The sequence below is a fragment of the Eleutherodactylus coqui genome, chromosome 5 (assembly GCF_035609145.1).
Source record: "Eleutherodactylus coqui strain aEleCoq1 chromosome 5, aEleCoq1.hap1, whole genome shotgun sequence".
Classification (NCBI taxonomy): Eukaryota; Metazoa; Chordata; class Amphibia; order Anura; family Eleutherodactylidae; genus Eleutherodactylus; species Eleutherodactylus coqui.
In genome coordinates, this window is record NC_089841.1 from 188,354,775 (window position 1) to 188,382,065 (window position 27,291).

The window sequence follows — 27,291 nt, forward strand, 5'->3', positions numbered from 1 at the left end:
ACAACCCCGTTAATGCATTTCTGAACTTTACATTTTCTGGATCTCACTTAGTAAGAAGGTTCTTTAAGGGACTGAGGTTATTAAGACTGAATATTAGAATTTCGACTCCTGCCTGGAACCTAGCCCTGGTGCTGGAAATCCTCACCATGGCTCATTTTGAACCATTAGACCACATGTTCATGCAATTTGTCTCATAGAAAACTAGTTACTAGTGTTAAGAGCTATTTAACATGGTGGGCGTCATATTCAGGAGTGCCAATAATGTTGGCCACAAATGTAAGAGAAGGCCCTGCTCCTGCAGTACGTTGCTTTTACATACGGTAGCATATGTAGGTGTTAGATCTACTCTGAATACTTATGTTTACAGGGGTTTTACCGAACTTTTACTATTGATGCCCTTTTCTCTAGATAGGTCACCAACAGTTAAACAGTGGGGTCTGCAGCTTGGAATCCTGGCGAATCATCTGTGGTCTGGGCTGTCATTTGTATGTACAGCAATAAAAGCAGATCGTGATTCCAACATTGCAGCAGCCTGGGTCAGTACTGTAGGCACATTGAATTAAATGTGAGCTGTGCCTGCATTAAGATATGAGGCTACTGCAATATAAGCAGGGCTATCGGCTTGTAGTACGGTCCACACTGGTAGCAGGCTTAGCCAACAGCTGATCTTTAGTGATTCCAAGTGGCAAACACCTGTTAATTGACTATTGACGACCTATTCTGAAGACAGTTCATGAAACGTAAAAGTCCCAGACAATCTATTTAAAATGAGGTTTCATCACTAAACAATAAAGATTTGATGAAGCCATCAGTCTGCAATAGAGCCTGCTTAGTCTTACCGAAAAAAAAAATGGCGCCACACTGTCGTATGGTTTGTGGGCTGGTAACAATCGCAATCGGTAGGGATACCAACACAAATATTTGCACAGAATCTTCCACACAATCGGCTGTGGGACGTCCAATTCTCTGCTTGCGCTGACAGTGGATTTCTGAGGACTTCATTTAAAACTTCCATGGACACACTCCATTGTTTCCACGCCTACTGGTGGACGTTTTGCTTACAGATGGAACCATTTTCCTTAAAATTGGAGTACCGTTTATGACTAGTGCGCGCACTAGGCAGATCTTCACCAAGCCTTGTTTAAAAATGACATTGTACGGTAATGACAGATTGGTAGACGGGAAAATCTAGGGCAAAAAAATACTCTGTATACACTGGCTGCAATTTTTTTCTCAAATCCCCCAAGCAAACAGAACAAAACTTTTTGGGCCTCATTTATCCTTAGCAACCAATCACAGTGCAGCTTTCATTAAATCTCATCAGGCTCAGAAATGAAAGCTATACTGTGATTGGTTGCTACAGTCTTACTGTTAGACAGTTTTGTTAAATGAAACTTTTCGAATTTGTTTCCACTGATATCAAATTTCTGTATCTAAGTGTCTTTATGTGAATTATGAGAGTTTCAAATCGGGAAGATCATCTATAATAACCTGCATAGTTATATAATGCAGTAATGACCGGCAGTGTATTATTGTGGTAGTGAGTTACCGTGGGCTTGTAGTGAACTACTACCCCTTTCTGACCTCCGACTCGCCAACATAAAGAACACAGTGCTAATACAAACTGAACATATGATTAATTACTAGACCTCTACCTGTGTAAGGTACAGAAGAATCAGAGTAATACTAATACTAGTGATGGTAAGTTATTAACTAGTACTACTACCCCTCTCTGACGCCGGTGTAACTCACATAGGCAGAGCAAGGGTCTCTTTGCTAAATCACTATAAAATCGTAGCATTATACATTACATTGCCTGCATCACTTTAACTCCAGATCACCATGTAGTGTATTGGGTTGTGCTCTCATTGTGGGATATTGAGAAGGGCACTGGGGGTAATAGCAGGATTGATAGAACATGGAGGGACCAGGCGTGGCTAGAATAGTCTTTATGACAGCCTGGACACAGATAGAGATGGGAAAAGGAAAGTAGATCAGAGACATCATCAGAGGAGACGTCACCTGTGATCACTGGAGATGACGGCACTGTAATCACTATCACTGTGTTGAACTGGTATTTGTCTATTACATGGTGATTGCAATATTTAGAGCTATACTAGAGATGAACAACTGTATCTAAACCCGCTGTGTTATAAATGTCTAATAGAACATGTATTTTTTCTCATTTGGGGATGAGGGCCCGGGGCCCAATTCAAATAATTGCTCTGTGGCCCCATGAGTTTTATGTACGCCCCTGTCACTAATGTATATATATGTCCCACAATATGGAAATTAAGTAACGTCACTTCCTACTCTGTAACGTTAAGGCACATTTGGGTGAAATCCACAGCAAATCAGAGGTAAATCTGCATCCAAATCTACATGAAAATCCACATGCAGATTTTGTGATGGATTTGCTGCAGCCAAATCTACCGCATAAAAAGTTTAACATGTACATCAACCCTTAGGGCTTCCTCGTTCTAGTTTTGCAAAATGTTCATCCCTAGTACAATGGTTGAAGCCTTTCGATCTGTAGGTTCCTAATAACCCACTACAGGCACCAGCTGGCAGTTGCTAGTCGTAGCATTAATCAACTGTATTGGCAAGGAAATCAAAGCATCTAAGGTCCAGTACTTTTCAAAACCAGCTTTTGTAATAGTGGTGACTTGCAATCCAGTGTCTAATAGGGCTGGAAGAGGGGTGCCTTCTATATACAAAGTGACTTAAGGGCGCAGGCCGACATAATTCAACAGCCATTTGGAGGGAGAAGAACCTACACTTCGTTCACCAGGGGGAGGGTCCTTGGTCCCATGGGAAACTGTTTAACTTCCAGCAGGTATGTTCCAGCTGGTTATAGCGCTGACAGTGCTTGCAGTATGGTCACTCACCTCGGGGATAGTTCTCAGGGGGCCGCAGTGACCCAGATGTTCTTTCTACAGCCTGTGGCCAGGGTGACCAGGCCTACACTCTCTGGCCACAGGCTGTGGAGAGGACATCTGACTCTCTAACACCCCCATCTTTTTATTTAGAGCAGACAAATTAAGTGCCAATTCAGCCATTTCTTTTTGCATCTCCTGCACTAGTTCTTCTGTAGGTGTTCCAGTCTGAGTAGCCTGTTGGGGCTGCTCGTTTTTGTGGGGGTGAAGCTGCTGCACCCCTCTATTATACGAGTGAAGGTTTTGAAATAGTCTATTGAGGACATCTGGGATTCAGTTCCCAGTACTTGAATGGACCTACTAGTGGGATGCTGGACAGACAACATTTTTAATTGGCTGTGCAGGGTTTCTTTCAGTGTCCCCTCTATCAATTGTTCTTATGTGGCCTGATCTTCTCCATCGGTTTCCCTAGGATCAGCATGGATCACCGCCTTCATGTCTTCCTGCAAGGACAAGGTGTAATCTTAGAGAGACTCATCTTGCTTTTGCCGCATATTAAAGAAATGTTGTTTTTTTATTTCTGACATGGTGTGAGCTTCAAAAATACTTTGCAATTTCCATAAAATTTGGTCTACTGTTTTCTTTTGTGCTATGGACAAGATTACTACTTCCTGGGCAGTTGTTCCTTCTAACTGCCCTATCAACATCTCAACCTTCTGCTACATGGCAACAGAGTAAAGAAGGAACATGGCCGCCATATTGCTCTTGAATTCTCTCAGCTATGCCTTTCTCCACTATAACGAGGCAGCCAAGACTACCTAAATAATAAGGTATCATTAAAGACATGATATCGGCAGGATTAGGGGCTGGAGGAAGGCTAGGCTACTCAGTATCACTGCTGTCGGACATGCTGAGTCCATTTAGCTTTTGGCACAATTTCTAAAAAATGGAACACTGGCCCTTTAACCCCTTAAGGACATGGCCTATTTCGGGCTTAAGGACGCAATGATTTTTGGCAGATTTTAATCTCCATTTTTCAAAAGCCATAACTTTTTTAATTTTTCCGTTGACACGGCCATATAAGGGCTTGTTTTCTGCGTGGGGAACTGTAGTTTTTATCGGCAGTATATTTCTTCAAAAAACGTGACACTAATCTCCAAAGAAGAACTTTTCTAAAATTAACTAACTTTATTAAAGAATTTATTCAAAAATATCAAACGGACAGACCAAAACATATAATAAACTGAGACTGGGGGATTGATTTATGATAAAGATCAACTAACCCCTTTGTCCCCAAAGTAAAACAACCCGTTTAATCAGTGGCCGTATTCCTCGGCGGACAGTATGCATGAAGCCACTTTGTCTTATTCATTCCATTCTTCTTCGGTGAGTAGTTTTTATCGGTGTCATTTTTGGATACATAGACTGTATTGTAAAACGTTTATAATTTGTTTTATGATCGCAGGGAGAGAAAACGCATTAATTCTGCCATAGATTTTTGTTGTTTTTTTTTTAAAGCGTTAATTATGCAACATAAATGACACAATACATTTTTTTCTGCCGGCCGGTGCAATTACAACGATACCAAAATTCTTACTTTTTTTTAGGTTTTTCCACTTTTCTGCAATACAACACCCTTTTTAGGAAATCTTTTTTTTTTCTAAATCGCTGTATTCAAAGTCCTATAACTTTTTAACTTTTTCACGGGCAGAGCTCTGTGAGGACTTATTTTATACGAGACAAGCTGTAGTTTTCATTGGTACCATTTCAGGGTACATATGGCTTTTTTGATCACTTTTATTGTGTTTTTTGGGAGGCAAAATGCTAAAAATTAGTATTTTTGCCTCAGTTTTTTAGCATTTTTTTTACGCTTTTTGCTGTGCAGCATAAAAAGCATGTTCAACTTATTGTACTTATCGTTATGGACATGACGATACCAAATATGTGAGTTTTTTTTTATGCTAATATGGGAAAAAGCCGCCCCAATTTTTTAACCTTTTTTTCCATTTTTTTTTGTACATTTTTATCTTTTTTTTTACACCATTTGTGTCCCGCTGTCCAATTCCTATTCTGTAACGTTAAGGCACATTTGGGTGAAATCCACAGCAAATCAGAGGTAAATCTGCATCCAAATCTACATGAAAATCCACATGCAGATTTTGTGATGGATTTGCTGCAGCCAAATCTACAGCATAAAAAGTTTGCTGTGCAGCATAAAAAGCATGTTCAACTTATTGTACTTATCGTTATGGACATGACGATACCAAATATGTGAGTTTTTTTTTATGCTAATATGGGAAAAAGCCGCCCCAATTTTTTAACCTTTTTTTCCATTTTTTTTTGTACATTTTTATCTTTTTTTTTACACCATTTGTGTCCCGCTGTCCAATTCCTATTCTGTAACGTTAAGGCACATTTGGGTGAAATCCACAGCAAATCAGAGGTAAATCTGCATCCAAATCTACATTTTTTTTTGTACATTTTTATCTTTTTTTTACACCATTTGTGTCCCGCTGTCCAATTCCCGCTGCCGGATAGCGCGAGATCTCCTATGATCTCGCACTACCCCAATGATGTAAGGGTACATCCAGTTACGGGAAGTAACCCGCAGCCATGATGTACCCTTACGTCATATGAAGGGAAGGGGCTAAATATCAAAATTTTGCGCACATTCTCAGGACAGGTCACAGAGGTCTATATCCTGTTCATATCACCAAAATCCCGGTTCTGCAGCAAGCAGGAGTCAGCAGGGATAAATTGAGTGGGTGAGCCAACTCTAGACTGGTCACGGTGGTGACTATTCGGCCTACAAAGATAGCTCATGCAGCAGGCGGGATTGCAAATGGGTTTTTGGCTGAAGCAATTAGTGTAAATTCTTTGTGACGCCAGTGCCTTAGGATGAATAATAATTGTAAGCGTATATAATTTTAATGACAAATAAACAGTCATTATAAGCAAATAAGATATTTGTCGGTAATACCTCTAATGTACTGAGCGTATCGCATATCCGTAAGGTAAATGAACAATTCATACACTAAACATTTTACTTGTGTTAACTATGGATTGCCTAAAGCTGCATTCACATCTGCCTTCAGGGAATTCCCTGGCCAAATGGATCTGTCTTATGATGGAACAGAACAACATTGACTATAATGGGGTACATTTGGTTTCCACTCAGGTGTCTGGCACTTTACCCGATGAAAAAGTCCTGCATCATAATCTCTGTTTTGTATATAACATCACACACATACAGTATAAATTATGTATATCTGTCCCACCACATGGAAATTAAGTGACGTCACTTCCTATTCTGTAACATCTCCTCCATAATAAAGACAGTGCTGATGGGTCACACATCACCTCCTAGAAGTAACCAGCAGCAATGAAGACTTTCCTGCTCCTCCTTATATCACTGGCCTGCTTGTCAGGTGAGCATTACTAGAGACATTACTAGTACATTAGTAGAGAGATATTACTAGCACTATGATGAGATGTTTCTATGGATGGGACCTTATTCTGTGTATTTCCAGGTGTCCAGTCTGAGCGACTTGTCCAGTCAGCAGACCCTGTGGTGATAAAGCCTGGGACTTCCATCAAACTCTCATGTCAAGGGTCTGGATTCACCTTCAGTAACCACTGGATGCACTGGGTTAGACAGACTTCTGATGGGAGATTAACATGGATTGGTGAGATTAACCCTGCTGGGAGTGGAGCAACCTATCATGATTCATTTAAAGGCCGATTCACATTCTCCAGAGATAACAGTAATAACATGTTACATCTACAAATGAGCGACATGAAGCCTGAGGACACGGCCAAATATTACTGTGCAAGACACACACTGATACAAGACAATGCCTGAGTGTGACATAAACTGGTAGAAAGATTCATAATTTCCTCACTAGGGGGCAGCACATGTCATAATATTATAGGGAAGGGAAGAAATGACATTGGAACTACAATACACATTGAAATATCATGAAGAGACAGGAGCACAATGCTTCATGTATTCAGTTATGGAGAATTACTATAAATTTTTTTTTCAAATAACTTGCATGATAATATTTACTTTGCTGCTTTGGAGAGTACCGATGATATCCAGATTTTGGAAGAATCGATAACCTTATGATACAGCTAATATTAAGACTAGGACTAGACATGGACTTTATTCAAGTTACAACCAGATCACAAAGTCACATTGGAACACCACAAGTAATAGTGGATGTTGTCACATAACTACACGTGACCTCATGTGATTGTGAAATTAAAGTGCAAACAATCCAAGCCTGATGGATCTGTCATTATAGACTCCAGCATAGAGTTCAGTGTAACGCGGACACAGATGCACTACTTTGCCACAGATAGTGCTTAGCTATTCATTCATGAATAGCTAAGATAGTGCTATTCATAAATGAATAGCTAAGCACTAGCTGTTATTGGCTGAGCGCTCAGCCAATCAGCACAGCCCTTTCAGGAGGCGGGGAATTTTAAATCCCCGCCTGCTGAAAGTGCTGGATAGCAGTGTCGGGGAGCCAGCCGGAGGATGCGTCTGAGCGGTGGAGAGGTGAGTCCTTTTTTTTAACTTTTTTTTACCACTTATTGCTTTTCAGGGAAGGGCTTATATTTCAATCCCTTTCTCGAAAATCATACTGCAGGGTTTGCCAAAAAACACTGCTTTCAATGGGACCGGCAGCAGCGCCGATCCCATTGAAAGCAATGGGCCAGCATGCTGCAATTCTGCCACAGCTGTGATAGCTGTGGCAGAGGATTCCTTCATCCCCGTGGGGATGAAGGAAACTCCTACCACAGCTGTGGCAGAAGTCCGCGGTATTCTCTTTTTTTTTTTCAATGAGGCTAGCGCTGCTGCCGCTGGTCTTATTGAAAAGACTGGCGATATCCCGGCATCATCCCATTTTTTTCTCGCACTGCGAGGCGAGAGTTTTCACTTGCTCTCACAGCGCAGTTGAGAAAAAAACGCCAGTGGGTGTCCGCCGTTAAGCATAGAACTATATGGTGCCATTGGTTGTGTTAAACCAAGATGATATGGTGACATTGGGACACCACAATTTTGAATATCACCCCATTGCTACATGTGATGTGATTGTGACTTGAAAGTGCATAAAATATAAGCTTGCTGTATTTTGTTGTTGCAGATCACAATGTAAGCAATTCTTCCAGCATAAAGTTCAATAAAACTCACACAAAGGTTTCATGCATCACTTTTTCCTTCCTTGCTTTATATAATAGAAATTTAAAAAAACTGCATTGATGCCTCAATACTGAAACAATCCAAGGCACCAGAGAGTCCAATAAATTTAGCATGTATTCATATCATTTTAAAATTGGGACATTTCAAGCACACAGCGCCTTTTTCAAGTCAAAATAGACAAGAGAAATGCAAAAATTCTGTAGACCTGAAACATACAGCTACTTTAAGGAATTATACGGGTCTGGAGATTTTTCTTAGAGCTGCTCACATGACACAATGAACAGGTGGCCATTGCAGCCAATCAGTGGCTTACTTCGGTGGGTAATTAGCTGCAGTGGTCACATGCCCCTGTGTAAGGACGGTCTCACACGACCATGTTTGAATTGCTGAATCCACCGAATTCTGCATTCATTCAAAAAAATGGAACATTTGCATGTCCGCTCTGATAAGCAGACAGCGATTGCAATTTCCGTTTGCGGAAATAAAATGTACTAAAAAGTGAAAGTAGAAGCATTACTTCCAATATGCCCCCCCCCCCGTCACAGCAGAACTGCAGGGTCCTAGCAGACCCCGATCAGCTCTGTTAGTGACTACTGCCACTACATGGAATGTTGTCACCTGTCACCGGGGCTCATATGGATGATCCAGCTATAATGGAAAAGTGTGAGATTAAAAAAAAGAAAGGAAATGTGAATGACTCCAAAGGTCTTATATGACGTCATGGGGGAAAAAAAGATGGTAAATAAATAGTTTAAAAATAAATAAAAACAAATTACAGAATAAAATAAAAATATATATATAAAAAAAGAAAATCACCTATGGCCGACACCAACCCAAACAGTCATCATATGCACCCTAAAATCCCAAACTATACATATTATATATCAAAATGTCCAAAACAAAAAAATGTACAAAAACAGCCTGTTCCTTAGTAGAGATGAGCGAGTATACTCGCTAAGGCACATTACTCGAGCAAGTAGTGCCTTAGCCGAGTATCTCCCCGCTCGTCTCTAAAGATTCGGGGGCCGGCACCGGTGACAGGTGAGTTGCGGCGGGGAGCGGGGGGAGAGAGAGATTTCCCCCCCGTTCCACCCCGCTCTCCCCTGTCGCTCCCTGCTGCCCGCCGGCCCCCGAATCTTTAGAGACCAGCGGAGAGATACTCGGCTAAGGCACTACTAGCTCGAGTAATGTGCCTTAACGAGAATACTCACTCATCTCTATTCCTTAGCGGTTAAATTTGTCACAAAAGACTGTTTCGTTTGGTCACAGGTCATGTATGATTCTCCTCCTGATGCTGGCCTTTATAAGGCAGGGTCAGGACATTTTATGCAGGTGGATCTAGCACTGCCTCTGTTCAAGACTTTAGCTCTTCCCAAAGTGGTAGCTGTCATCAAGGTCCAGGCTCATACTAAAGAAACAACTTCTGAGGCCCTAAGGAACTGAAGAGCAAACACAGCTGCCAAAACAGCGACCTGACTCCCCATGAATGATATAATAGCAATTAACCTGGTTGAAACTGAACTGGGCATGGATACCTCACTTTCTATTTTGTAGGAGTAAAGCTAGAATGGAGAAAGAGAGGAGTGACATAGAAAAACTACAAAGCTGGATGAGAAGGGAGTCTGGAAGAAAGGTAAACATCTGTGCCCCCTCCTCCTCCCTGAATGCTTTCATTTATGATGTCACATTTGAGCCATGGACCAACATATCAGTCAAAGGAAGTGTAGTGTCTTCTGCTTGGATTGCCCAAGGGTCCAACAATGCTGCTGTAGTGGTCCAGAATTAATGGGTCTTCTCCTGAATGTTCTATGTCTGTCTTGTATCACTGTCTTGTCCGTGTCTTGTTTGTGGAGTGTATTTGATTTCTGTGTATTGGATGACTACATAACTGAAAAGGTTACTGTCTGGTATGTTCTGTCCTGTCTGAAAAATGTATCATTTTATGTGTGTCGTTGGTGATCACATGATGTGGTATTATATATGTGTTTGCAGAATGCAATGGAAGAACTAAGAAGTGAGAGTTAAGAAGTTAGAAAATTAGGGAGTTAGGAGTCCATCTGCCAGCCACGCAGACGCCACAGAGATCGGTCTGTGTGTGGAGCATGGAGGAGGCTGAGAGATTGCCTGCTGCTCAGCCTGGGCCCCTTTAACCCAGGAATCATCGGTACTACTGCTGAGTACTGAGAGAAAGAAACCGCTTCATAGCGAGAGAAGGAGGAAAATGGGAGTGTTTTACTGGTTAAGAAAGTGAGTACCGGGAGTGAAAGAACCTACAGATAACATGGACTGGGGATTATACAAATACTGCATGAACTTCAACGAGATGTAATTCCTGAAAGCTGTCATTTTCTGCAACTGTAATTGACTTTATTCAAATGTTTAAGAGAAATGGACAAAATCGACCGTTCCCGGTTTTGTTCCAAAATATACTCTTCTGGTCTTGGACTACTTTATTCATCTACAAGATCTTTCCCTGAAGAAGGAACAATGGCTTTACGACTGACAATTGGACTGTAGGTAACCCCTAGTTACTATCCCTGTGATGTTGGACTGTAGGTAACCCCTAGTTACTATCCCTGTGATGTCCCCCAGCAGTAGCGTGGTCGGGTCTCGAGCTACCCTCAGGGAAGGAGATGGTAGAGCCCTGTAACAAGATCTTTCTCTACCCTGCTGTCTCCTTGGATGCTGCGCTGCAACCAGGTTTGTGCACGGATGCATGGCTTGCCCCCAACAAGTAATTTCAAGATCAGACTACCCATTCCTGCGACTGCAGATTGACGACATATAGCTACATAAGGTAGGTGTCTGGGAGTTTGTGTTGATTTGAATAGACCTCTTCTCAGGTTAGCTGGGAGAATGGCTTGTAAAAAAGCAAAATGCCAAGATTATGGCTAAGAAACTGTAGAATGAAGTGACCTGTAGTTAGGGTGTACCAGAGGTCTTAGAAAGCGATAGAGCTACACATTTCACTGGTCAGATACGTAGGGAGATCCTACAGGGGTTGGGAATCACTTAGGCATTCTATACTTTATACCACCACAGAGTAGTGGCAAGGTAAAGAGACTGAATGGCACTTTAAAGTTAAAAATACAAGAAACAATAATAGAATAACTTGGAAACATCACTTAAGTGTTTCTCATTGTCTCTCCTTTGATGTATCCATAAATAATTATGCACAGCTGATTGATATGGCTGTGATACCCCTTGAGTATCACCTAAATTAGGTGATTACTTTAACACCTTCCATTTGGTTGCTTTGCTCATGCCTCTCCACCACACTCCAGTCCTCATTTCCAAGTTAGCTCCTGCCTGCCAAACCTGTCTGGTACCCAGGTGAGTCAGTCAGTGGGATGAGGCTAGGGGCTCTTTCACACAAGCATATGCGCTTTTTTACATTTGCTCATCCACGCCGTAAATTCGCATTAAAGAACCTTTTTCGCGATCATGGCTAGAGATTATTAGCATTTTCTCGCCTGTTCACACAAGCATTTTTGCGCTGCAAAAATATGACAATGTTTTCTTGCGGAGCATCTGTAAGAAAAGTAAGAGTTAATTGCTGCCCCTACCCACAGTGGTCTGCTACATATAGGCCACACATGGTGCCTCGCTCTCTCCAGCCTTGTTGCTGCTTCTGGCTACCATTCTGTGCTAGTTCTCCTGCGTCTAAAACATGGCTTCTGGGCCGGAGGATAGAGTTAGGGCCTGGCTTATTCACTGCCTTTTTTGCTCGGTTCATCAGCAGAGGCAGGAGAGGGCTGCAAACCTCCCAGATATTTGTTCAATTGATAGGAATAAGGAGAGGAGGAGTAGGAGAGGTCTCCGTTTCTGGGTGCACCCCTTCGTGCTGAGAGCCAGAGTCTGGGCCATTTTGCCTACCTTTATGATGGCTTGAGGCAGCACCCTGAGCAGTTTTTTTTATTTTGTCGTTTGACTGTACAGCAGTTTGACCTGCGTTTGGTGAAGTTACGCCATGCTCTTTCCCGCAGAGACACAAACATGCAGGAGTGTGTCTCACCCCAGAAAGTCTGCTAGTCACCCTGCGGTAAGTACATCAGGTGGTATATGTTAGGAACCGACTTCTGTTTCGCTGTTAGTAACACTATGGTTCCATTCACGGTGAGCAGTTAGGCTGTTAGACAAGTCATATCCAAAAGTGCATGCAGCAAAAACTGTGTGTGTTTGCTACGGTGGACTGCCAGAAAGGGTGTGTCACACATGGTTTCCGCCTGTGGCCTAATGTGCAATTTTCTGGTCCCCAAACCTTGCTCCTCTAAATGATATCTTTGTTTGCTTTGTCACTCTGCTTTTAGGTTATTTGTTTTGGCCAGACGTTTTCGCCCAGTACTTAATACTGCATTCCTACTATGTAGTTATCATGTATACTAAATACTTTCCTACATCTACTTGCTCATTGTCTTGTTTGTGGGCCCCATTGTACTCGCAATGTTTTACCTACACACCTAATGTTAGCAATCTTATCTATGGGGCAGCTTTTAGGCTCATGCAAGCCCACAGTTTGGTGTGCCTCCACAGGTAGTGTGAACACCATCAGTGTTGTAGTGTGTGTGTGTCAATGCAGAATGTGTTTGCAGGGTTGACTGGTGTTGATAATAGTTGGAAATGTTTAGAGTAGCTAATGTCAGAATATTGTGTGCGTTGGTTGTAATTTTTGTACCCTTTCCCATCTTTCCACAGTTTCTTGCCACAGGCAACTCTTATGTCTCACTTCATTTCGAATTCCAGCTTGGCATCTCCACTGTTTCAAGAATAGTGCCAGAGATGTGCGTGATAATTTGGCAACACCTGGTGCCACAAGTCATGGCTCCGCCCCTCATTGTAAGAATGGCTAGATTTTGCTGCGGGCTTCTGGGAGTCTGCGCAGTTTCCCAAATGCATCAGGGCGCTGGACGGAAAGCACATTTGTATTAGAAAACTGCTGTACTCAGGGTCCCGATATTTCAACTATGGGCATTTTTTTTCTGTGCTCCTTTTGGCTGTGGCTGACAGCAACTATTGTTTCCATCTGGTTGATATCAGGGCCTATGGAAGTGCTGCGGATGCTCGCTTCCAGAATGAGTTGGTGGCTTTTGGTCAGCCAGCTTGCCCTGCCACAACCACAGGCTCTTCCTAGCTTGACTGGTCAAGCTGCCCCATTTGTATTTGTGGCGGATTTGGGCTTTAGTCTGTCAACTCATGTCATGCTTCCCTTTAGTCGCAGGGACATGGACACCAGGAGGCGGGCTTTTAATTACTATCTCACACGTGTCCGACGTTATGTTCAGTGCAAATTTGGTATTCTTGTCAACAGGTTGCAGATTTTTCACAATGCCCTTCAACTGGCTGCGGACAACATGTGCGGTAATTAGAGCCTGCGTGGTTCTGCTTAATGTTGCCGGCACTACAATGCTATTTGGAATGCAGCTGATGCTGAACAAACAACTCTCCCAGGGGAAGTTCTGGTTGAGTCTAGACTTTATGGTAGGTCAGCCCAATCTGCTCTGTGAGTGTGGGACCTATTTGCCGATTTTTTTCCTGAGCCCGCACTGACACTATCCCTGCAGTTGGACCATGGTGCAGGGAAGCAGATAAGCTGGTCTCTTCAGAGAGAAGTTTTTTTTTTTTTAAACAGGGACCTAATGGCACATGTTCAAGTTACAAAAGAAAATTAACCAGCGCTCCGGTGTCACGGAAAAGAACAGATCATCCAAGATAATAAGAGGAATTCATGTAATAACGGATATTACTTACTTCGCAGGGGTGCTAATGTTTAAGCACCCCTGAATCCAAGATGGCATATAGGATACAGAAGATGTGTACGAAAATTATTTTATTGAGACGCGTTTCGGCCGTAATCTCGGCCTTTCTCAAGCATAAAAAACACATGCAGACTACCTGCATTATATAGTGCAGGTAATGGACACATAATTACATGGCCTGCACAGATGGTATTACAATAGGTGAATTAGAAAACATGGAATGGATAATGCATCAGCAAATCTAAGTTAATTGTCCTTCAATAGAATATATATACATATATATTAGCTCATGCATTAAAAAGTCAGCTTATTTATATATTACTCCCGGAGGGATATGGGCTGAATGATACGTAAATTAAGAAGTTCCTCTGTATAATAATAGTTTTCATTCAGAAGCCCAAATCATAGAAGTACGTCTCACCTTTAATTATCATGATCAACCCTCCAAAACCATCCTGGATGTAATCCCAAGACAATACTGTGTTCCCTGAGTGTCCAGACCGACCCCTGAAGTGTTACAGAGTACAGTTCTTACAGCAGACTGTCTGCACTGTAGGGCCACAGCCGCTACCTACACAATGCTGCCATGTGGCTGACTGTACTCTAAAGCGCAGACAGGATGGTACTGCTGGTTATAGTTATACTTCTAATATTCCCAATGAACTGTACATATCATTGTAGCTACTATATAAAATAATGCATAAAATGATGCCAGCCAGAGGGGTGATCTTATAATAATGGCATAGCAGTGCTCACATAGCGGTCACTGCTATACCACACATTGTTCTGTACTGTTCTGTATTGCACCATCAGGAACATACATTTCAGCAGTCTATTAGCATCTACTGGATGGCACCTGCTTGTGGTCCTGGTACAACCCATTACAATTTGTGTACTACAGATCGTTACCAGTCATGCGTTATCTTATAGATGCTCTGGGACTTTTATATACTGGTGCACCATATGCAAATATCCCTCATCCTGTATTATGTCCCGCAGACTGAAAAGCAGAAGACCCCACCACTGGTTGTGACTGTGAGCCGCTGGACTTCAGGGACTCTACACAACATGTTGCTGTTCTGGTGTATGCTGTGTGCATCTTCACTGCATGGTAAGACGGAAACCAATACGATAAATGGATCGAGTCATTGACTTTTGTCTTCCGACTAATTTGTGGTAATTCATCATTGGCAGGAGTGTTGTCACAGAATCTGGTCATTCAGTCATCCTCAGAAATCAGAAAGCCTGGGGACAGTGTGAAGATGTCCTGTAAGACCTCCGGCTTCACATTCACAGACTACTATATACACTGGATTCAACAGGTTCCAGGGAAAGAAATGAAATGGATCGGAAGGATTGACCCCGAGGATGGAGGAACAAGATATTCATCAGCATTTGAAGAAAGAGTCACGATGACAACAGGCAACTCCATTACTACAGCCCATCTACAGATAGACCGTCTGCGTGAGGAAGATTCAGCCACATATTACTGTGCGAGGCACAATGAGTAATCAGGGATATCTGCCATACAAAAACATTCTGAAGCAATATCATCATCTAACCACTTGGGGGCAGTGGATAATAAAATATAGCCTGATTTTGTTAATATGCCTGAAAACAGCAGCCAAACATTAAAGACAAACACTTATATGGAGGCTCTCATATGAAGAACATGACAGTTTATTAAAGGGGTTGTCCAGGACTGTTGTGATTGCTTTCTGTTGATGACTTATCCTTAGGATGGGTCACCAATAAATGATCAGCGGGGTATCACCGCTCGGGATCCCTGATGATCTACTGATTCAGTACAGTCAGAGCAGAAAGCAGATCTCACTGTCCGCAATGCAGCGGTATTGATATTACATTAAATAAATGGGAGATACTCTTGCAATATATTTTGAATTTAATTTTGTACCATTGCACGCCGCTCGCTGGACTTGGACTGTATTAATGTTAAACAAAACTTGAAAAATTGAGGTTTTCTAAAACTGACTAACAGCATAATAATAAAATAAAAAATCTTATTTTATCTTCAGGTCATGAGCGAGAGCTTAGGACTGCATTTCTGCTGCTGTAACACAGTGCACTCGAGCAGTGTTCCCCAACTCCAGTCCTCAGGGACCGCCAACAGGTCATGTTTTCAGGATTTCCTCAGTGTTGCACAGGAGATGTAATTATTGTCAGTGCCTCTGACATTGCCACAGATGTTCTTACCATAGTCCTTATGGACCACCAACAGGTCATGTTTTCAGGACCACCAACAGGTCCTGAAAACATGACCTGTTGGTGGTCCCTAAGGACTGGAGTTGGGGACCCCTGCGCTACAGTGTATATATGTAGTGGCCTAGAGTAAACAGGGCTCCTCCATAAGTATGAAGGCAGTTGTCTTGTGCTTATGTATTGGCAGTGTCTTCTATGTGTATGAATTTGATGTGTATTGCACCTCTGCATCACTGAATGGGTTAACATCTGGGTGATGTCTTGAAAATGTATCTTGTTGTGTGCCACATCATCCTGTTTGGTATATGAGTATGCAAGGTGTAGTGCAAGGGTCTTCTTGCAAAAGTTTGTCTTCTAGGTGGAGAGGGTGGAGACTTTTGGTAATTAGGAGAGATTGTGCCTAGTCAATTCACCCAGGCCTTTCCTGCTATTGACCTGGAGGACTGAGAGAGTGAAAGGAACCGCACTGCAGCGCTGAGTGCTTTCTTCCTAAAAGGGAGTGTTGGCTGGTAGAGAGCTGGAGAGAGTGAAGGAGAGTGGCCGGGAACAGAACCCAACAGATAACTTGGACTGTGGAACTGCCTGTCATCCTGTGATTACTCCCTATCACATAAATAATGTTGCCTGCACCAGTGTTTGATCGTTAATGTACAAATTTTGGAAAGTTAACTGTTATTTCAAGTAAACAAGCTTAACTGACCGTTTCCGGTTCTGCTCTGCAAACGTTATCTCTGTGTGTGGACTCTTTATTAACAACGTCTGGATTCACTGCAGAGGATGGAACAGTGGTGTCACGAGTAACAAAAGGACCTTAGGGTAAACCACTACTTGGGTTACTCTGTGAAACTCTCCCAGTGGTAACTTGGACAAGTCCTGTGCTACCCCCAGGGGAGGAGATGGTAGAGCCCCGCGAGAAGGCCTCAATCTGCCCTGCTATATCCTCATAAGCTGTGGGCCCACTTCTCGGACGCTGCATAAATATATGCATACACACACATAGTAATGTGCAAACGTTTAGGCAGGTATAATAAAGTGGTACAAAGTATGAATGTTTTCAAAATGAGTCTGCCTTCACACAGGCGTGAAAAGTGCATGAGATCTGTGCGTTGTGGGACACAGAAATCTTGCACGAGTATGAACCCTATTCTTTTGAATGGGGTCATACACATGAGCAATGTTTTCCCTGCAAGGCACTGCAATGCAATGTGAGAAACAAATCGCAACATGTTCTATCTGGCTGTGTAATCTCACATCACATCTCCCATTGTTGCCAATGGGGCTGCGGCAGCATCACACAATATGTAAGATGCACGCTGTGTGATGCAAGGTCTCCCATTGAGAACAATAAGAGAGAAACTCTGCGATCCTCCGCCGCGGCAGAAAGTTGCAGCGGAGGATTGCTCCTTCCCTGAAGTGATGCAAGGTGGTTTTGACATAAAATGCCAGGGGAATTCAAATATTGGCAAGTGTGATATCAGGCCTTACAAGTGTTAATGATTTTGTCAATTAACACGATGCAAAAGTGACTGAACCATGGAAAAATTTAAATTAAATCAATGTTTGGTGTGATTAACCTCTGCCTCATCACCTATCCTCTAGGTACACTTGCACAAAATCAGGGATTTTGCAGGATTATAGTCAAATGTATTATTAACTAATCATATCAAACAAGGGATAATGATCAGCATTTTCATATGTAAGTTCAAATACAGTCTCTAACTGAAACAACCACAGCTGAGTAGGAGGGTTAAAACTGGGTGACGGATAGCCAAACTCTACTATAAAAGTGATGTTGTGGAAGACAGTTTCCTGTCACATGTCACAGACCATGGCAAGACTGAGCACAGCGACAGGACAGAAAGTAGTTCTACTGCATCAGCAAGGTGTGTTGCAGACAAAAATTTCAAAGCAGACCTAGGTTTCAAGATGTGCTGTTCAGGCTCAAAGAAACTGGTAATGTTGAGTATCATAAACACAGAGGGCAGTCAATCAAATTTAGGGCTCCCTCACACAGGTGCTTTTTATCACGATTAGCGTGGCGCTTTCAGCATGGCACTAATCATGGTACAACCCTTCCATTGTTTTCAAAAGGACCGCTCATATAGCCACTTGATTGCAGCACTTTTCAAGTGGTGTGTGTTCTATTTTTGAGTGTTTAGGAATGCTAATTCGCGGCACTTTCAGCACGCTTTCTGGAACACCTGTGTGAGGGCGGCCTTATTGTAGCAGATGAGACACATCATGCTCACTGCCCTTTGAAATTGGAAGATGTCCAGCAGAAACACAGAACTAGCAGAAACCAGAAGGATCCGGGTACATCCATCTACTGTAGAAAGATGTCTGGCCAAAAGTAATTTTTTGGAATTATTGTAGCCAAAAAGCCATACATACATACACCAATGTAGAAACAGGGCCAAATGACTCAAATATAGGAGCTGGGGGCAAAAAAATAGCAGCAGGTGCTCTAGACTGAATTCAAAATATGACATATTTGGCTGCAACAGAAGGCAGTTTGATCTTTGAATGGCTGCGAGCGGTACAATAATGAGTGTCCGCAGGTAACAGTGAAGCATGGAGGAGGTTCCTTACAAGTTTGGGACAGCAATTCAGCAAATGGAGTTGGGATTTGGTCAGGACTAATGATGTCCTTTAGGCCTCTTTCACACATATGACACAAGAAAATCACAGCGATATTGTTAAGAAAATTGTAGATCAATGTATCAGTTAATTATTCTATATTGCATTGTAGAGCATGATACTAGTATGAGTAGTGAAGGGGTTAAATATAACCCTTCTTTAGGCCTCCATGTCTTCTCAGGAAAGATGAGAGTCTACTAGACCCCCCATGTATGCATATCTATAGACAGGAAACTATAGACTACAGGGGGTAGGCCTGTAAAGCATTACATGCATTCCTTTCTCCTGAATTCATAATGGTCTCATTGTATGTAATAGATACACCCTAGAAGGTGTAACTTATGTTAATCATTTTTATTTTAGCCTATCATATATTCTATCAATTTTGGAGGTATATAATTTTTACTGTGATGTCATTTAGGGTATATATACTTTGTCCACCTCAGAATAAAGTAGAAATCATTTGATACCACATAAGCTGGTTTGATTTGAATTTCTCCTGGGCTCAGATTACTACACGGAATCTGATAGTCTTCTTCTTGAAAAAAACAAATTCTCTCCACATTTTTGGTCCTTCGAGCCGGAATCACTCACTGCAGAGGGACAGGACACTGACTGAACAGGTGGGTCTGAAGTACTCTCCGATCACTAAAAGACCTCCGTCTTGATTAGAGGCCAGTCGGGCATCCTGTCCGAAACAGTGACGTTTTTCCGAATTAGCCTGAGAATTTAGAGGCCTTCCAGATAACGTGTAGTAAGTATACCGGTTGTATACCTTTTTTCTTCATCTTTCTGCCTTTTCTGTATTCTTCATTGCTTAGACGATTTTAAAATGTGTATAGTAAATGAGAGGGAAGTATAGACGAATTAGTTGCTAAGGGGCAATAGCAGTAGTCTATGTGAGACCATAGCCATTGTGAGAAGGCTACAGGAAAGAATTACTCCGTGCACGTTAAACAAGGGGTTAAATGACGTCTAACGACACATGGGTGTCGCCAAGAGTACAACATTGTGATAAGCTTTGTGTTGAGGGAACTTTACTCATTATTTTCTTACTACTTCTTTTTTCTTTGATATTGTGTTATAGAATAACTAAGAATATACAAAGAGGGCGGCCGCCTACTAACATATTGTAATATTTGTATTGCTGTCTTATATTGAATGTGTGAGTGATTGAGATGAGTGGATCCGATACGTGGGCATTGACCTCTAGGACACATTAAGGACCAACCTTGCTGCGCAGGTTGTTTTCGGACAAGCCCCTTATTGTGTTCGATGTTCACAGGCCCTACTCGGTGAAACTAAAAGGGGGTCTTCGTGTATAAAGCGAAGCAGCGATTCTGGTAAGGGACCTTTGCGTTTTCACTATATATTTTAGTGGCCAGAGGCTTGTTTTATGTTGTTTGTCTTGTAAATCGGCGCCAAGAACATAATTACTAACAATGGGAAATACAAACTGTAAGGCATTTTCCTGTGCATGTCTCTGTTGTTGTTGTCAACAACAGGAGGTCCTTGAAGGGGATAAGAAGTACATGCACAAGTTAGATCCTGACTATGTCAAATATTGTGACAAGTGGGAAAAGAAATATGGATTTAGAAATAAATTGAAAGTTAATAGTTGTAAAGAATTATGTGATAAAATACGGACAAAATCAACTAAAGATCAGCAGAAATACGGATTATCCGCTGCTGAAGCCTGGTTAAAAGAAGCCCAAACCCGCCATACTCAGATAAAAAATAGACCCAATGCAGCAAAGACTGAAATGATGCCTCTAGTAGATAAAGAAGATGATCATTTAGTCTGCCCTGTACAAACTGTGCCACCTATCCCTGTAGCTGCATATGGGGGTTTGGATAGTGTCCAACCACCCCCATATGGGCAAAATTCCACACCTAATGCTCCTTTGTTGCCAAGTCATCATATAGATTCCTTGTTAGATGATAGTAATTTCAAGACTCCTGTAACCCAGGGCCCCCGCAGGAGTGAGAGACAAATGATTCAACGAGTAGCGCAACAGAGTAAGGATGTCTTTCCTATGATTGATGTCCCGAACCCCCGGGGTGGGCTAGATGATGGCCAGGGGGGTCAACATCCTGCTACCATGGAAGTATACAGACCATGGACAGAGAAGGATGTTGTAAAAGCCACAGAGCATATTAAGCATCCAAAAATAGACCCTCGACAGTTTGATCAACAATTTAGAGGGTTAATGAGAAGTTATAAATTGAATGGGGAAGAAAGAGAGAGAGCAGCTAGAAGAATTCTAGGGCCAGATTGGAGTTCTGTAGAAGGCAATTGGAATGGGAGGGGAGGAGATGGTAGACCTCTTCCACATGATAATCAGGATTTAATAGAGAGAACAAACAATTTAATTCAAAGATGTAGGAATAGGTGGGCTAGAAGGACGAATTGGGTGGAAATAAATAGATGTACTCAGAGAGATGATGAGGATGTAGATCAGTATTATCACAGACTGAAGGAAGTATTTAACATCTATAGTGGACTAGAGGCACCAGAGGGAAATCAGGAAGAGAGGGATGATCCTAACGCTGCATATAATCAGCAGTTAAAGAATGCGTTTGTAAGTGGACTTAAGAAAGAAATAGGAGGTTATATAACGAAGCATATGGTTACCCTTAGAACAGGATCATTGCAGGATGTTTTGGAGTATGCAAAACATGCGGAAAAATTTTACAAAGAGAAGGGAAAGAAGGGTGAGAGAGTGAGAGTTTTTATACAGGGGGAAGAATGTGATGCGATGGTTCAGGAAAGTCAGAGAGGTCATTGGACAGCGAGAGGACGTGGAAGTAGAGGTAGAGGGAGAAGCAGAGGTCGGGTGCCGTTCAGGGACTCAATTGTGTGTCGGAATTGTGGGAAATCTGGTCATATTGCCCGAGGATGTCCAGAGAACGAATACTCTCGGACACCTTGGGAAAAATGACTAGAAGAGGTGGATGTACAACACTTGGAGGATCTCTTGGCAATTTCCACTCTGCCTGAGATAGATCTCCAGGTGAATGGGCGGATGATTACTTTCCTGGTGGACTCAGGAGCGACCAGGACATTAATACATCCCAATGATGTACCTGATGTAAAATGCAGTAACAGTCATATCATGGTAAGAGGGGTTAATGGCCGGACCCACAGGGAATCCCTCTCTGAACCCGTTATCATAACGGACCCAGAGACAAATAAGTCTGTAAAATGTCAGATTATAGTGTCTCGAATATGTCCAGTAAATTTATTGGGACGTGATATGATGATGAAATTAGGTATTTCTATTATCCCCAAGGGAAATAAATTTGAAGTTAGAACAGCCCCTGGAGAACTGCAGACATACTACACACTGAAGATAGCAGTGGAGCAATGTAGGTGGGAAGTGAACAACATAATGAAGGAGGCAGAGAAACAAGTAAATACAGCACTGCAATGCCATCCTGGTGAAAAAACGCTTTCCGCCAGGGTGGAGTTTCAGCCAGAACTAAATCTTCATTGTACTATGTGGTACCGGTTCTATCAAGGGCCGGATATCTCGTATGAAAAGGAATTGTTTAGAGAGAGTCCCACATCCATCACAGTGGAACAGATATTCTGGGATACAGAGGGATTTTCCGCAGCCTCATGTATCCTTAGTGAACACATGCAGTCACTATACAAAGGACTAAGCCCCCATATATCCCTCTCAAAACCACCAAATGCAGAATGGAAAGAACTAGGCCAATTTGTACGTGCTTGTAAACAAAGTAAGGATTGGATCTGGAGGCCAGATGGCATCTGGGAAAATCCTAGGTTAAAATCATTTGCAAAAATAGTCCAAACTACCTTGGTAGCACATCCTGAAGCCTTGATTCCAGAAGGATCATTATTACCCTGACACATAAATCTTACAGTACAGGAGACGGACCTTGAACAGTTGCCTGATAGTCTGTGGTCAAAAGGGCCAGCTGATGTGGGATTGATAAAGGGAGTAGAACCAGTCACTATTACTCCTAGATCTACCTTCCGTCCACATCAGAGACAGTACCCCCTTAAACCAGAAGCTGAACTTGGCATAGAGCCTATAATCAAAGATCTGTTACAAGCAGGAGTCATTGTGCCATGTCCAGACAGTCCCTGCAACACACCTCTGTTTCCGGTTAAAAAGGCTCCTCCATCCATGGGATGGCGGATGGTGCAGGATTTACAACAAGTTAATAAGGCCGTAATTCCAAGAGCCCCCACAGTACCAGATCCACATACTCTACTTAATGACCTCAGACCAGAATCCACTCATTTTACTGTTTTGGATATTAGTAATGCTTTTTTTAGCATACCTGTACACCCTGATCACCAATTTTGGTTTGCTTTCACTTATAAGGGAAGAAGATATACCTTCACCAGGGTACCACAGGGGTATTGTGAGTCTCCTACAATTTTCTCCCAGGCTATGTCAGCAAACTTAGCCCAGTTCCAACCTCCTAAAGGTAGTCAGCTACTACTGTATGTTGATGACATACTGCTGGCAGCAGACAGTGAGGAGAATTGTAGGGAGGACACAATTGCACTCTTGAGGTTTCTCTATGAGCAAGGCCATAAAGTAAATAGGAAGAAACTCCAATATTGTCAACAAACAGTTAAATATTTGGGGTATAATCTGTCCCATGAAGGTAGGCATTTAGATGACATCAGGAAAAAAGCAATCCTGGAGGTCCCAAAACCACAAACAAAAAAACAAATGATGTCTTTTTTGGGAATGACAAACTTCTGCAGAGCCTGGATCCCAAATTATGCATCTCTGACAGCGCCTCTTACTAGACTCATCTATGATGAACCTCTGGCTGCAGCTGATAAAATCCAGTGGGACGGGTCCTCTGAAGAAGCCTTTGTTACATTAAAACAAACTCTGGTGGGCACATCTGTTTTGGGCCTCCCAAATTACAGCAAGCCCTTTGTGCAAACTGTTGACTCAAGGGAAGGATATATGACCTCTGTGTTAACTCAGGAACACGGTGGGAAACAGAGACCGCTAGCATACTACTCTTGCAGATTAGATCCAGTGGCCCGCGCGCTCCCCCCCTGTGTACAAGCAGTAGTAGCAGCAGCTGAAGCAATCAAATCTTCTGCCACTATAGTGCTGTTCCACCCACTTACACTGAAAGTACCACACGCTGTTGCAGTTATTCTCCTACAAAACAAGATCTCATATCTTAGTCCTTCCAGACATCTCTCCTGTATGACACTACTGCTCTCACAGCCACATCTGACAATTGAGAGATGCACAACACTCAATCCATCTACCTTACTGCCTATTTCTTCAGACGGTACTCCCCACAACTGTCTGGGGAAAATAGCGCAAAATGTTTTACCCAGACCAGATCTACAGGATATACCTCTTGTGGATGCTGAATACACTCTCTTTGTAGATGGGTCATCCAGGAAGAACCCCGATGGCACTAACGCCACCGGATATGCTGTGGTTACACTGGAACAGACTGTAATAGTTGGGTCCTTGCCAAAGCACTACTCTGCACAAGCAGCAGAACTAGTAGCTCTGACTAAGGCCTGTCAGTGGGCACAGGGTAAGAAGTAGAGATGAGCGAACGCGTTCGTCCGAGCTTGATATTCGTGCGAATATTAGGGTGTTCGGGATGTTCGTTATTCGTAACGAACACCATGCGGTGTTCTGGTTACTTTCACTTCCTTCCCTGAGACGTTTGCGCGCTTTTCTGGCCAATTGAAAGACAGGGAAGGCATTACAACTTCCCCCTGCGTCGTTTAAGCCCTATACCACCCCCCTGCTGTGAGTGGCTGGCGAGATCAGGTGTCCGCCTAATATAAAAGTCGGCCCCTCCCGCGGCTCGCCTCAGATGCCTGGTGAGTTAGATGAGGGACAGTGCTGCTGGTACCGGAGCTGCTGTAGGGAAAGAATTGGTAGTTAGTGTAGGCTTCAAGACCCCCAAAGGTCCTTATTAGGGCCACTGATAGCTGTGTGTTGGCTGCTGTTAGCAGTGGCAATTTTTTTTTCTTCTCAAAATCGCCTCTGCAGAGCGTTGCACCCGGCATTAGGGACAGAAGTGTTGCATAGGCAGGGAGAGTGTTAGGAGTGAGTGTAGCCTTCAAGAACCTCAACGGTTCTTTCTAGGGCCATATTTAACCGTGTGCAGTACTGTGCTGGCTGCTGTTAGCTGTGCTGCATATTTTTTTTCTTCTCAAAATCGCCTCTGCAGAGCATTGCACCCTCCATTGATACTGCAGGGAAAGAATTGTATAGGCAGGGCCACAACACAGTTATTATTCATTGAATATACGCAGTGCTGCCTTTTGGTGGAAAAAAACTGAAAACAAATCTATTTGTCCAGCCTCTGTCCGTCCTAAGGGCGGTGGACACGTGTGAGCTGCGTGTACAACGTTAAAAATCAGACGCACCCAGCTACGCTTTACTTTCCTTAATTGGGAAAAAAATACCTGCTCTGCCAGAGTTATAATAACTCTGCTACCCTCACGTTCTGTGACACATTAGCAGGGACACAGCACAGTTATTAAACTTCTCATGTTCATTGAATATACGCAGTGCTGCCTTTTGGTTGAAAAAAACTGAAAACAAATCTATTTGTCCAGCCTCTGTCCGTCCTAAGGGCTGTGGACACGTGTGAGCTGCGTGTACAACGTTAAAAAATCAGACGCACCCAGCTACGCTTTACTGCTGGCTTCGCCATTTGCTTTCCTTAATTGGGAAAAAAATACCTGCTCTGCCAGAGTTATAATAACTCTGCTACCCTCACGTTCTGTGACACATTAGCAGGGACACAGCACAGTTATTAAACTTCTCATGTTCATTGAATATATGCAGTGCTGCCTTTTGGTGGAAAAAAACTGAAAACAAATCTATTTGTCCAGCCTCTGTCCGTCCTAAGGGCTGTGTGTACGTGTCGGCTGCGTGTGCAACGTTTAAAAATCAGACGCACCCAGCTACGTTTTACTGCTGGCTTCGCCATTTGCTTTCCTTAATTGGGAAAAAAATACCTGCTCTGCCAGAGTTATAATAACTCTGCTACCCTCACGTTCTGTGACACATTAGCAGGGACACAGCACAGTTATTAAACTTCTCATGTTCATTGAATATACGCAGTGCTGCCTCTTGGTTGAAAAAAACTGAAAACAAATCTATTTGTCCAGCCTCTGTCCGTCCTAAGGGCTGTGGACACGTGTGAGCTGCGTGTACAACGTTAAAAAATCAGACGCACCCAGCTACGCTTTACTGCTGGCTTCGCCATTTGCTTTCCTTAATTGGGAAAAAAATACCTGCTCTGCCAGAGTTATAATAACTCTGCTACCCTCACGTTCTGTGACACATTAGCAGGGACACAGCACAGTTATTAAACTAAGATTATTCATTCACTAGAGGCAGTGGGGCCTTTCGTTTTCCAAAAAGGGAAAAAATTATATTTGGCCTGCAGTCTTGCGCCAATTTATTTCCTGCCTGTGAAATCAAATCACTGGTAATACAGCATGCTGAGGGGTAGGGGTAGGCCTAGAGGACGTGGACGCGGCCGAGGACGCGGACGCCCAAGTCAGGGTGTGGGCACAGGCCGAGCTCCTGATCCAGGTGTGTCGCAGCCGACTGCTGCGCGATTAGGAGAGAGGCACGTTTCTGGCGTCCCCACATTCATCGCCCAATTAATGGGTCCACGCGGGAGACGGTTATTAGAAAATGAGCAGTGTGAGCAGGTCCTGTCCTGGATGGCAGAAAGTGCTTCGAGCAACCTATCGTCAACACGCAGTTCTGCGCCGTCCACTGCTGCAAATCCGAATCCTCTGTCTGCTGCTCCTCCTTCCTCCCAGCCTCCTCACTCCACTACAATGACACCTGCTCAGGAGCGGGAACACTCCCAGGAACTGTTCTCGGGCCCCTGCTCAGATTGGGCAGCAGTGGTTCCTCTCCCACCAGAGGAGTTTATCGTCACTGATGCCCAACCATTCGAAAGTTCCCGGGGTCCGGGGGATGAGGCTGGGGACTTCCGCCAACTGTCTCAACAACTTTCTGTGGGTGAGGAGGACGATGACGATCAGACACAGTTGTCTTGCAGTGAGGTAGTAGTAAGGGCAGTAAGTCCGAGGGAGCAGCGCACAGAGGATTCGGAGGAAGAGCAGCAGGACGATGAGGTGACTGACCCCACCTGGTGTGCAACGCTTACTCAGGAGGACAGGTCTTCAGAGGGGGAGTCAAGGGCATCAGCAGGGCAGGTTGCAAGAGGCAGTGCGGTGGCCAGGGGTAGAGGCAGGGCCAGACCGAATAATCCACCAAGTGTTTCCCAAAGCGCCCCCTCGCGCCATGCCACCCTGCAGAGGCCGAGGTGCTCTAAGGTCTGGCAGTTTTTCACAGAGACGCCTGACGACCGACGAACAGTGGTGTGCAACCTTTGTTGCGCAAAGCTCAGCCGGGGAGCCAACACCAACAGCCTCACCACCACCACCATGCGCAGACATATGATGGCCAAGCACCCCACAAGGTGGGACGAAGGCTGTTCAGCGCCTCCGGTTTGCACCCCTGCCTCTCCCCCTGTGCCCCAACCTGCCACTGAGATGCAACCCCCCTCTCAGGACACAGGCACT